This window comes from Mirounga leonina, unplaced genomic scaffold (assembly GCF_011800145.1).
Source record: "Mirounga leonina isolate KUSES-001 unplaced genomic scaffold, KU_Mleo_1.0 Mir_170, whole genome shotgun sequence".
Classification (NCBI taxonomy): Eukaryota; Metazoa; Chordata; class Mammalia; order Carnivora; family Phocidae; genus Mirounga; species Mirounga leonina.
Window position 1 is genome coordinate 10,240,181 of NW_023270433.1, and position 12,249 is coordinate 10,252,429.

The 12,249-nt window shown below is 39.4% G+C and overlaps 1 protein-coding gene across 2 annotated transcripts in view; it reads left to right on the forward strand.

Annotated features, from left to right (window-relative positions):
• The window catches only part of NR6A1 (nuclear receptor subfamily 6 group A member 1), a 228,664-nt gene that overhangs the window by 18,421 nt on the left and 197,994 nt on the right, over positions 1-12,249 (forward strand). The gene's annotated exons all lie outside the window — the stretch shown is intronic.

The following is a 12,249-nucleotide window of genomic DNA, read 5'->3' on the forward strand; positions in this document are numbered from 1 at the left end:
AGAGACAATGGACAAACTAGTAAAACTGAGGTTTTTTTTCCTGATGTAATTAGAAGGATTGAAAAAATTGAAAAGGTAACATACAACTTTGGAATGTTTTAAAATGCTTTCTGTTTGCACCACTTAAAATCTTCCAGTGATCTCCTCATTTTGGGAAACACTGACTAGATGATGGTATGCTCATTTTTTTTTTAAAGATTTTATTTATTTATTTGACAGAGAGATAGTGAGAGGAGGAACACAAGCAGGGGGAGTGGGAGAGGGAGAAGCAGACTTCCTGCCGAGCAGGGAGCCCGATGTGGGGCTCGATCCCAGGAACCTGGGATCACGACCCGAGCAAAGGCAGGCACCCAACGACTGAGCCTCCCAGGCGCCCCGGTGTGCTCGTTTTCTACATGAGTAAACTGGGGAGGAAATTTGTTCAAAGTTGAACCCGTAGTCTCACAGACCTTGTCTATGCACCCATCCCCACCTCCCCTTTTCTTCTCTCCTTCCTCTTTTCTTCTCCATTTTCTAGGAGACTTCAGAAGATTTTATTTATTTATTTTTAAATTAAAAAAAATTTTTTTTTAGATTTTATTTATTTGAGAGAGAGAGACGGAGATAGTGAGAGAGAGCACAAGTGGGAGGAGAGGGAGAAGCAGGCTCCCCACAGAGCAAGGAGCCTTATGTGGACTTGATCCCAGGAACTGAGCCGAAGGCAGATGCTTAACCAACTGAGCCACCCAGGCACCCCTTCAGAAGATTTTAGATGGATTTTTCTGATTTTTTTTCTGGATAAATCTAAAGACATCATAAACCTTTTCCCTTGACTACTAATTAGATAATGTTGGAAAGGTAAGTTTGAAAAAAGATACTGCCAATAGTTTTGAAACCGATATCTCAAGTACAATAAAAGGCAGTTTCTTTGATTTTTGTCTTTTATAGTTTTGTAATTTACATTTACAATAATTATAAATTTAATTAACATTTTATTACATTATGTTCCCATGGAGACAACAGGTACTTGATATAACTGTCATAACTGGAGTCTAGACTATGGTTTGAATTTTTTAAAGTTCATTTTAAAAAGATTGTTTACATTTTAATTTGATTTTTATTTAACTCTGAATAAGAAACTTTTTTTTTTTTTAGGATTTTATTCATTTGAGAGAAAGAATGAGTGAGTGAGTGCGCATGAATGGGGGTTAGGGGCACAGGGAAGGGGAGAAACAGACTCTCCTGCTCAGCAGGGAGCCCAAAGTGGGGCTCGATCACCCGAGCCGAAGGCAGACACTTAACCAACTGAGCCACCCAGGCGCCTCAAGAAAAACTTTCTAATACCGCTTTTCTCTTATTTAATTTTGTATTGTCCCAGTTGCTATAAAAGGAATTTTGTAATCCTATTGTTGAAAAAGTTTGTTTCACTGGTTATTATACAAGAAAAATATTTGGTTCTGAATTGTTTTGTTTTGTTTTATTTTTCAATAATTTCTACACCCAGTGTGGGGCTCAAACCCACAACCCTGAGATCAAGAGTTACACACTCTTGGGGTGCCTGGGTGGCTCAGTCAGTTAAGTGTCTGACTTTTGATTTCCACTTAGGTCATGATCTCAGGGTCGTGGGATCTAGCCCCGTGTCCGGCTCCAGGTTCAGTGTGGGGTCTCCTTGAGATTCTCTCTCCCTCTGCCCCTCTGGCTCACTCTCCCACTCTCTCAAATCTTAAAGAAAAAAAAAAAAGTTGCACGCTCTACAGACTGAGCCAGCCAGATGCCCCCTGAATTATTTTAAATAGCATCTTTAAAATTCTTCATGGAAACACTTTGTATTTGGAAAGAAATTATGAGGAATTTTCTTAGAAATCACAGTTATGAGGGGCCCGTGGGTGGCACAGTCAGTTGAGCATCTGACTCTTGGTTTTGGCTTAGGTCATGATCTCAGGGTTGTGAGATCGAGCCCTGCTTGGGGCTCCGAGCTCAGCGAGGAGTCTGCTAACGTTTCTCTCTCCCTCTTGCTCTGCCCCTTCCTGTGCTCACTCGTGCGCGCTCTCTCTCTCACTCAAATAAATAAATCTTAAAAAAAAAGAAATCACACGGGGCGCCTGGATGGCTCAGTTGTTAAGCCTCTGCCTTTGGCTCAGGTCATGATCCCCGCATCAGGCTCCCTGCTCTGCGGGAAGCCTGCTTCTCCCTCTCCCACTCCCCCTGCTTGTGTTCCCTCTCTGGCTCTTTCTCTCTGTCAAATAAATAAAACCTTAAAAAAAAAAAAATCACGGTTATAATAATACACAGATCTAAAATCATAGGCAGAGTTTACTTGGTGACTTGATTTTCCTATATCTTTTATTATACTTTATGTAATGCCTTAGAATATTTACTATGGATTCTTGATAAACCATCGTGTGACACCTATTCCTAATAAATGTCTAATCTCAGGGACCAGGCTGGTGTAGTGTATGGCAGGCCAAACTTGGTTCAATGGATATTTTAATGAAATTTTTCTAATACTTGGCATAACCCAAAATCTATGATTCACTGCTGTATGACATTCTGAATCCAGGGTTTTAACCCAGGGTTTAGCCCAGGGTAGGATATGTCTTTGCGTTCAGGTATATGAAGTAATGGAAACTTCAGACCAAAGAGTTTGAAATTTTATTATTAAGCTCCGATGTGCTATCATTTAGGATTTTACCACTTAAATTTTAAATAAGAAAAACTTGATTTCTCTCTTGTCTAGAGTATACACTGAAATATTTGTGTTCTTCCTGTTAAAAAGAAAACTCTTTGTCTCAGACTGATTTCTTAGCTGAACTGTGTATTCATGTGTAAAATTGGCCAAATTAGTACTTCATTTGTGACCATTGTCTTTCTCTGAAAATTTTGTAGTTAAGGGTTTTATTTTTTCTCAATCTGAAGTTTATTGTGTGCTCTCTTGGTGCTAATTATGTATAGCAGTCTTACAAGGGAAGTAACATTGTCATTTTTGCAGATGAGGGAACTGAGAGCATTTAATGCGACTTGGCCCAGTCAGTAGGAGAGTTGGGATTCAAATCCAGGTCTAATTCCAGCACTCACACTCTTGGAATCTCAGCACTAGCTTCTGGTAGAGGAGGATCCTAAGGGCCATTTGTATCCTAAAGAGTCGAATATTTAGTAGACATTGCTTTAATAGTAGATGCAAAAGTTAAAACTAAGATTCAGGGGCACCTGGGTGGTCCTAGGATCGAGCCCTGCGTGGTAGTGGTGGGGTGTCCCTGCTCAGCGGGGAATCTGCATCCCCTGTGGGCCCCTCCACCCCACCCTCTGTCTCTCTCTCTCACTGTGCTCTCTCTCTCAAATAAATATTCAAAAAAAAAAAAAGATCAAAATTCAGAGTACTGCCTCCATTTTTTCAGGCATAGGGGACAGGTGTGCTCTTTGAAAATTACTTGCTTAAAATTCTTAACCTTTTTTTCTTAGTTGGTCATGATTTTTTTTTTAAGATAACTTTATGTGTTTCCAAGGAAAAGAACAAAATCCAAAGCCAACTTGTGGTGTTAAAGAAGGATGTTATGGGGTTTAAGACAGATCCTTGCCAATGGGGAGGCAGGGCTGGCTCTGGGCATGTGACACAGAATCAGATCTCTCTGTGTGTAATGGGAGGGAATTTTCATACTTAATGCCTTTTAGGATATAAAGCAAAATAGCATTAGGCTACTTAAATATTATTTGGAACAAGATAAAAAGTGGATAATGTAAGCTAAAAACATGAAGACTAACATGGTAGAGACTGTAAGTAACCAGTGTGTCTACACAGCTTCAATTTCCAGGTCAGCTTGTATTTCAGTTCTGCTTTGTTGACCTTACAGATATGCTCTTCTCATTTGACATGGTTAGCCAATACTTGCTTCTGAATACTATGGTCATTTTGACTTATTCAGGAATGTCAGGCATATTCAGAGAGAGGATTGCTAATGTCAGATCAGAACAGCTGTATACCAAATAATGGGCTCTTCCTCTGGAAGCCTGAAGTTCTCAGTATTTCACTTAGTTTTGAGCTATATGGAAGTAAGAATGCTACTTTAATATTATGTTTGTGCTAATGCATATGCATGATAATGCTAGAAGAGGAACTTTACCTCTAAGCTGATAGAACTTCCAACAAGTATCAAAAACTATAAGGAAGGGTGCATTATACAAGTAGAGTGTGATTTTAGTGGGGCAGGGTGGACTAGTATCTGTAGCTCTTAAACATGCCCCAATCATTTATTTCATTCATCTGGTGATCTGAGATCTTAATGGTTGACACAGAGGTCAATTTTCACATGAATGCTGTAGCCTCACCAAGAAGCCAACATTTCAGTAATAGTGCTGAGTGGTGACTTAATAAAAGGCTCTATTCCCTGTGTATGTATAGAATGGAACAATTTCCCTAGAGCTGCTGCAGAGTTGTTTATATTTTTTAATAAAGAAGTCTATTTTCCAAGTATACTTGTATTTAAGGTTTGGAAGGTGAAGATTAGAATGATTGTACTTACCAACTCTGATAATGATGGATAACCCTTATTGAACATTTACTGTGCACCAGATAATCTCTTGAGTGCTTTAAAATTTTTAAATTTCATTTAATCGTCTCAACAGCCCTATGATGTGTAAGTACTGTTGTTCCCATTTTCTAATTAGGAAAATTCTAAACCCTCTAGGACCGTGATTAGTGTTTTATTTTATTTTAATTTTTAAATATTTTATTCATTTATTTGAGAGAGAGAGGGAGCATGAGCTGGGGGTGGGGAGGGCCAAAGGAGAGGGAGAAGCAGACTCCCTGCTGAGCCAGGAGCCTGATGACCAGGAGCACAAAGATGACAATGACAACGACGGGGCTCGATCCCAGGACCCTAGATCATGACCTGAGCCGCAGGCAGACACTTAACTGACTGAGCCGCCCAGGGGCCCCATGATTAGTGTTTAAGTCGCAGATGTTACTCTCTTTATACAGCTTCTCCTGTCTGTAAAATGGAGGCTAGGATGGGATGGTAGAGATTAGGGATGGTTTTAAAAAAAAAAATCTTAAGAATCTTGGCAACCCCTCAAGTGTTAACATATGATTTATGTGCCCTAGAACATACAACTGAAAATTTTTGTAAACTCACAGACTTTAAAGCTGATAGGAATATTAAGAAAATTGGCCAGACCTCCTCCTTTTACTGAAGAGAAAATGGAGTACAGAGGGAGTGATACCAGAGCAGGGTTGATGTAGAGGTGTCTTGCCTCCCTTGTGTATTACTTTATTGCTGTCTGAATATTAGGAAATTGCTTTAACATCGAAGTTGATATAGACATTTTTAAAATCTCAATAAAGAGAGTTTGGAAATAGGAATTTATGTATTACCCTTTTCAGCCTTCAGGATGTGTCAGGGAAATAAAGGTTGCAAAAAGTAGCTTTCCAGATTTTGGATTTATTCCTATAACTTAAGGCCATGAATATCATGCTAAAGAGTTGAAAATGGGGAGCCAAAAGAGGAATTTTAAGTGGATTAGAAAATCTAAGTTCTAGGAAGTGAGAAAAGAAAGGTAGCAGGGAGAATAGTTAACAATAGTCTAAGATTCTAGTGTGGTGAAAAGGCTTGAATTAGGTCTGTAAGAGATTTGAGAGAGAATGAAAATGCTTTGGTGATTCAGTAGATTAATTGGGGTGGGGATGTGGGGGAAGAGGATGGTAAAGTGGCAGGGATTTTTGGCTTAGGGGATGAGAGTTGGTGTTATCTGGAACTTGGTACAGGAGTGGAAACACAGAAAAAGCAGGTTTCAAAGAGAACATAATAGGTTTAATTCAACATGTTGAATTTGATGGAGCCTATGGGGTATCCTGGTAGATATTGACAGTAGGCATTTGGATAGGTGGATCTGTGTTTTAGGAGAATAGTCTCATCTGAAATCGAAAGTTTGAGGGTCATCAGTTGGGAAGTATAGGTGAAAATGTGTGTGGATGAGACCATCCAACCCAGGATGAAAGGTTAGTGTGTGTGTTGAGATAGGACTTTCTTGCCCTCTTGACTTCATTTAGGGAAGAACATGTCTCAGACAGGACCTTTATAATCTTCATCTGTTAGGATATGACTATTTCTCGGGGAAGTATTTGCCAGCAGAGTGGGTAAGGACATATAAAAAATATACATGGCTTACTGAATATTATTGACAGTCTATTTACATTCTCCCTTTCCTTCCTGACGAGCCTGATTCAAGTACCACTTGCCATTAAAGTCTTTTCCAGTTCCCGCTAGAAAGAAATAAGTGCTTTTTGGCCACTGGTGCTAGTTTCTCCATTAGGACATTGCTCCATAATTCCCTGTATCCAGCCAGTTACCTATTTTTCTTTTTAGATTTTAAGAATCTAGGGGTAGCCAGCTTCATTTGTTTTTTGTATCCCTTATGTAATCTAGCACAGTGCCCTATACATTCAAATTGCTAGGTAAGTATTTGTTGAATTTAATTTTGGGATGTAGGAAAGTTTAGATCTAAGAAGCAGCAGGAGGGCGCCTGGGTGGCTCAGTTGGTTAAGCGACTGCCTTCGGCTCAGGTCATGATTCTGGAGTCCCAGGATCGAGTGCCGCATCGGGCTCCCTGCTCAGCGGGGAGCCTGCTTCTCCCTTTGACCCTCCCTCCTCTCATGTGCTCTCTCATTCTCTCTCTCAAATAAATAAATAAAATCTTAAAAAAAAAAAAAGCAGCAGGAGTTTTCCACCTATAATCCTATTTATGAAGTAGCCTTTGTATTTATGTAGTGCTATAAACATAGGTTGGTTGTTGCTCTTTTATCTTGACTTCAAGTTTGAATAATTTTTAAATTTCTTTTGGGGTTATCGATATGATTAACTAGATTTGCTTCAGGTTTGAAAGATCCTGGGATGAAAGGTTAAAGATATTTTATCCCTTTGTTGTCACACAATGGATTTTTGAAGTTGGGAGATCAGAGATGGTACTGAGCTTTAGGCATTAATGACTAACTAGTATGTCAGAAAGGTTAGTGTCCGGAATTGTGTTTCTAATAAAAAGTAATTTAGAAGTCATTTAGAGAGGGGCACCTGGGTGGCTCAGTCGGTTAAGTGTCTGCCTTCAGCTCAGGTCATGATCCGGGGGTCCTGGGATCCAGTCCCACATCGGGCTCCCTGCTCAGTGGGGAGTCTGCTTCCCTCTTTACCTCCGCTCCTGCTCTGTCTCTCTCCCGTGCACTCTCTCGAATAAGTAAAAAAAAATATTAAAAAATAAAAGTCATTTAGAGAATGTCTGGTAGGTTTTTTTCCTTTAAGTGATCAATTTTAGAGAATTAAGCCACATTATTTTGTTTTTAGGATTTCTTTAAATGTACATTTTTCTGTTTATAAAAACAACTTACTTTCAATCAGAAAAGTAGAATGGAGGGGAAAAAAATCAGACATAATTCCCACACTTAGAGATAATCACTGGGATAAAATAGACTAAAATGTGCTTTTTCATGTATGTATGTATCAGAATAGCTGAGCTCATTCTGAGAATACAACTTTACATTTTTTTAAAGTGGCATTTGCCCATTATAAAATTTTGATAAACATTTAAAATGCTCGCAAAATAGCCTCATTGAATAGGTGTGCCATAATTAGTCATTCTCCTATGGTTGGATTTTTAAATGGCTTTCGCTTTTGTACTATTTATTTCTGGCCCTTTTCTTAGGATATATTTCCAGGATTGATCCAGAGGGATCAAGGCCCTTCATGCATCCATGTTCTATTTTTATATGGGAGTTTTCAAAGAGAATAAAGAAAAGGTACATTCTGCTGCTTGTGGGCATCTCTTGGTTGCATCTGCTTCTTACTAATGGATTTCCTGAACAGAGCTGACTTCTACTGTTCCATCAAACCATCTGTTGAGGATGGTATGAGGCACTTTCTAAGATGACCTCAAAAGCTTTCTGACCACGTTCACGCAAACTCCTTGGTCTGTAAGACTCTTTTTCAATTAGTCTTTGAAATGAATGAACAAAAAAAATCTGTCACTCTCCCTACTCTTGCTGGGAGCAACTTAAAATTTTTCAAAAGAAGGTAGTTCTTGCCTAATTATTTATTTATTCATTCATTTAAAGTTTTATACTTTGGGTTTCACCTAGTTGGTAAAGTTACTCTAGCTGCTTCTGACATGGACATCTTGGATTATTCAAGAGGAAGTTTCTAAGTGGATCCATCTGAGGTGTGGATTTCTTGGACTCTAAGGCCCTGCTGTTTTGGGAATGTCAGGGTTTATTCTTTGAAATAATGTCCATTTCCCATCTATCTGGGTGTTGCAAAGCACATAAGTGCAAAGGTAGGGTTTTTATTAGCCCTAATGCTCTAAATACAAGTTCTTTTATTTTGCCTTTGTCACTCTTTCCGTAAAGAGTAACAGAGTACGATAATCTCTTTAAATCTAGAAAATGGAGATAATACTAGCTACTTTCAGTAAGAATTCATATAAAGCACCAAGCCATTGCCTGGAATAAAGATTCAATAAATGGGGGCGCCTGGGTGGCTCAGTTGGTTAAGCGACTGCCTTCGGCTCAGGTCATGATCCTGGAGTCCCAGGATCGAGTCCCGCATCGGGCTCCCTGCTCGGCAGGGAGTCTGCTTCTCCCTCGGACCCTCCCCCCTCTCATGTGCTCTCTTTCTCATTCTCTCTCTCTCAAATAAATAAATAAAATCTTAAAAAAAAAAAAAAGATTCAATAAATGGCAACTGACAGATTATTTTACATAGTTTCTTAAATGTATGCATTTTGAAATTTCTTTGACTTCTAGGCCGAATGAAGAGTTATCAGTAATCCTTTCTGTTACTTTAGAGAACCAGAAATTGTAAAAGAAAAATGTCAGAGGTTCATCAGTACATGTGGTTTTCTGAGAAATGCCTGTACTATATTTCCATAGAAACACTAGTGACCTCTGACTTCTCAAATCGAATTGCCTTCCTAAACTGTTTTCACCTTCTGATTCTGTGGCCACAGCCTTGAAGCTGTGTGTACTGTTGTTATTTTTTTAAAACGTCATAAAATTGAAATGTCATAATCTTGGGCTAGATTTTCTGCCTTCAGTCTGGTTTCAAGGCTATAATTACAAAACTAGAAGCCTGAAAAACTGTATGAAAGGTGATGCAGGTTGATTAGATGGAAGTTACTAATGTTACCATAGAAATATAGACACTTCTTGTGACATTTAAGCTGAGCAAATATGTGGGTACAATAGGTTATATAATTGAGAATCCCTGGCTTCCCTTCCCCCTGCTCTTTTTTGCCCCTAAGATTTCACATTAAAATGACGTTGGGAAAAGGGCATTGTTTTTGTTGCAGTTTTTAAAATGTGACCTTGACATTTGTAGGTGGAGAAAAGGAAATATGACTTGAAGCTCTGCCAGCCAGCTAGCTTTTGCTGTATGGACTTGTGGTGCTATGTCCCTGCATTCAAAAGCATTTTCTTTTATTTCTGAAGTATGGTTTGTCAGGTTGCCTATGAGAAACAAAAGCTAATGGCCCAAGTAGCACTCCGCTCACTGGATAGAAAGGAAAGAGGCAGATGTGAATTTAGGCTCAGCCAATTCAAAGAAAAGTGTTTCGGTATCTCCTTAGGTCTGGGGCTCGCTTACAGGCTGCAAACCTGGTTGTAGGGCAGGCCCTGGTCTGACTAGCTAATGTTTGCTTATCTCCCCCTTCCCCTGCCACCCTCCCCAACACACACATTTCTTCTCAGCCTCTATCCAAGCCATTCATTGTACCAAAAGGAGCCTAGAAGAAGTTGGGCAAGAACCCTGAAAAAATGAGAAGAGTTCCTAGAATTTAAGGAGCCGAGGATGGTTTATCATGTTTATGTTGGCTACCCCTGCAGAGCTCTTTTAAAAATTTTTTTTAATTTTTAGGGGCACCTGGGTGGCTCAGTTGTTAGGCGTCTGCCTTTGGCTCAGGTCATAATCCCAGGGTCCTGGGATCGAGCCCTGCATCGGACTCCCTGCTCGGCAGGAAGCCTGCTTCTCCCTCTCCCAATCCCCCTGCTTGTGTTCCCTCTCTCGCTGTGTCTCTCTGTGTCAAATAAATAAATAAAATCTTTAAAAGGAAAAAATAATAAAATTTTTTAATTTTTAAAAATTCCTTGCGCTTTTAGTTTCCTGGTTACATTTTTAAATTTTTATTTATTATTATTATTATTTTGGTTGAAATTTTAGAGCCACTGTATTGAAGTAGTCAGAGTTGGGCTGGCATTGACGAACTCCCTAGGTATATACATATATTTCCTTTCCTCAGTGACTCTTTTGTCTGTAGAATAAAACCCCAAACTCCTCATGTATGGCAGTTAAAATCCTTTGTGATACGGTCCTGGCTGGGGCTTCAGTCAAATCAAGTTACCAGGTAACATTCTGTTTCTGCTCTCTCTGTTCATGCCGTTTACCTCCAGCTTCCTTTGCGTATGTTTCTCAGATAGCCCCGTTTGTCTGGTGAATGCTTATTCCTTCCACATGCCTCTAGCCCCATGGATGCTGTTTCTGCTCTCACTAATATTGATCACAGCTGTCAAGCACTTTCCACTGACCTAAGTGTATTATCTCATTGAATCCTTACAACAATCTATAGATGAGGAAATTGACTCAGAGGTGAGGCCACTTCCTGAACTAACATAATTAGTAAGTTATGGTACCAGAACTCAAATCTGTTCTGTACCAAAGTTCTCTGTACTACTTCCAGTTGCATATTGTCTGTCTCTCTCCATCTGTCTGCTACAGTGTGGGCATGTACTTAATGACATTTGAAGGAATAAGTGTATTTGCAGGCTGATGGAATTATTTTTCTGATAATATATATACTTATAAATTGAATAGTAAGTAACACTGGCCTACACATTTCTGTATTTTGGTTTCTTTAAAGCTGTAACAGAATCCAAAAGGTGGCATAACAAGTTTAAAAGGAGGGATGACATCTTTTTAGCCTTTTTTATTAAGATTGTCCATCTTAATAGGGACTGGCCTTATTAACTACTTTAATTAAAATGAAATAAAGTTTATGGGGCACCTGGGTGGCCTTCGGCTTAGGTCATGATCCCAGGGTCCTGGGATCGAGCCCCGCATCGGGCTCCCTGCTCGGCAGGAAGCCTGCTTCTCCCTCTCCCACTGCCCCTGCTTATGTTCCCTCTCTTTCTGTGTCTTTCTCTGTGAAATAAATGAATAAAATCTTAAAAAAAAAAAAAAAAAGAAATAAAGTTTAAAATTCAGTTCCTTAGTCACACTAGTCACTTTCCAAGTGCTTGGTCAAATGTAGCTAGTGGCTACTGCATTGGAAAATAGAGAACATTTTCATTATTGTTGTTTAACTTCTATTGGACATTGCTATTCTACATATTAAAGGCAATTTTTTTTTTAAAGTGAAACTATGTTCTCTCAGAATTTGCTATTGTAAGAAATTCATTGTTGTGGCACTGTGGTTTAGTACTATTGCTTTTTGGAGAAAGAAGCAGTTCCTCAATATTTACTGTGCAGCCTTTCTTGAGATCCAGGGACATGTCTCAACTTTGGGGCTAGAATATAATTAGGGCTGAGACCAGATCTGACTGAAAGAAGGACACAAGTTTCATTGGGAACCTATTCATGATCAGAGGAGACAAGGCAGATGGGAAACGGATACAAATGACTAGAGCTGGTTGGTTCAGAAAGGAGCAGTGAATGACTGTTATATATCAGTACAAATCCTGGGTAAAAATTTTTAGCTTTTTGGTGGGGAGTGTGGAGAACAATTTCTCTAGAAGCTGAATCATGATGTGCTGTTGGAAGCACAGAAATCTGGAAGCGCAGAGTAGAGACATTAACTAACCAGAGCAATTTCAGAACCCTTTTAGACCCCTCTGACTTCCTTCTGGAAGTTCTGTTTCATTTCATATCTTACATTTTTTTTTTTTTAAAGATTTTGTTGAAAGAGAGCGCGTACGCAAGCAAGCAAGCATGAGCCGGGGGGAGGGGCAGAGGGAGAAGTAGATGCCCCACTGAGCAGGGAGCCTGGGCTCCATCCCAGGACTCAGATCATAACCTGAGCTGGAGGCGGATGCTTAGCCGACTGAGCCATCCAGGCTCCCCCATATCTTACATTTAAAACAATGTGTAGAACTTGAATTACAGTTGACTGAAAAAAAATCAGATTTCTTTATTAATTAAAACATTTAATGTAATATTTGCTGGGTTGGTTGGTTTGTTTCTTGGATTTTGAAGCCAGTTTTTTTCTCCCCTTGTCTTCAAAGATCCCTGAAAAGCTCATAGA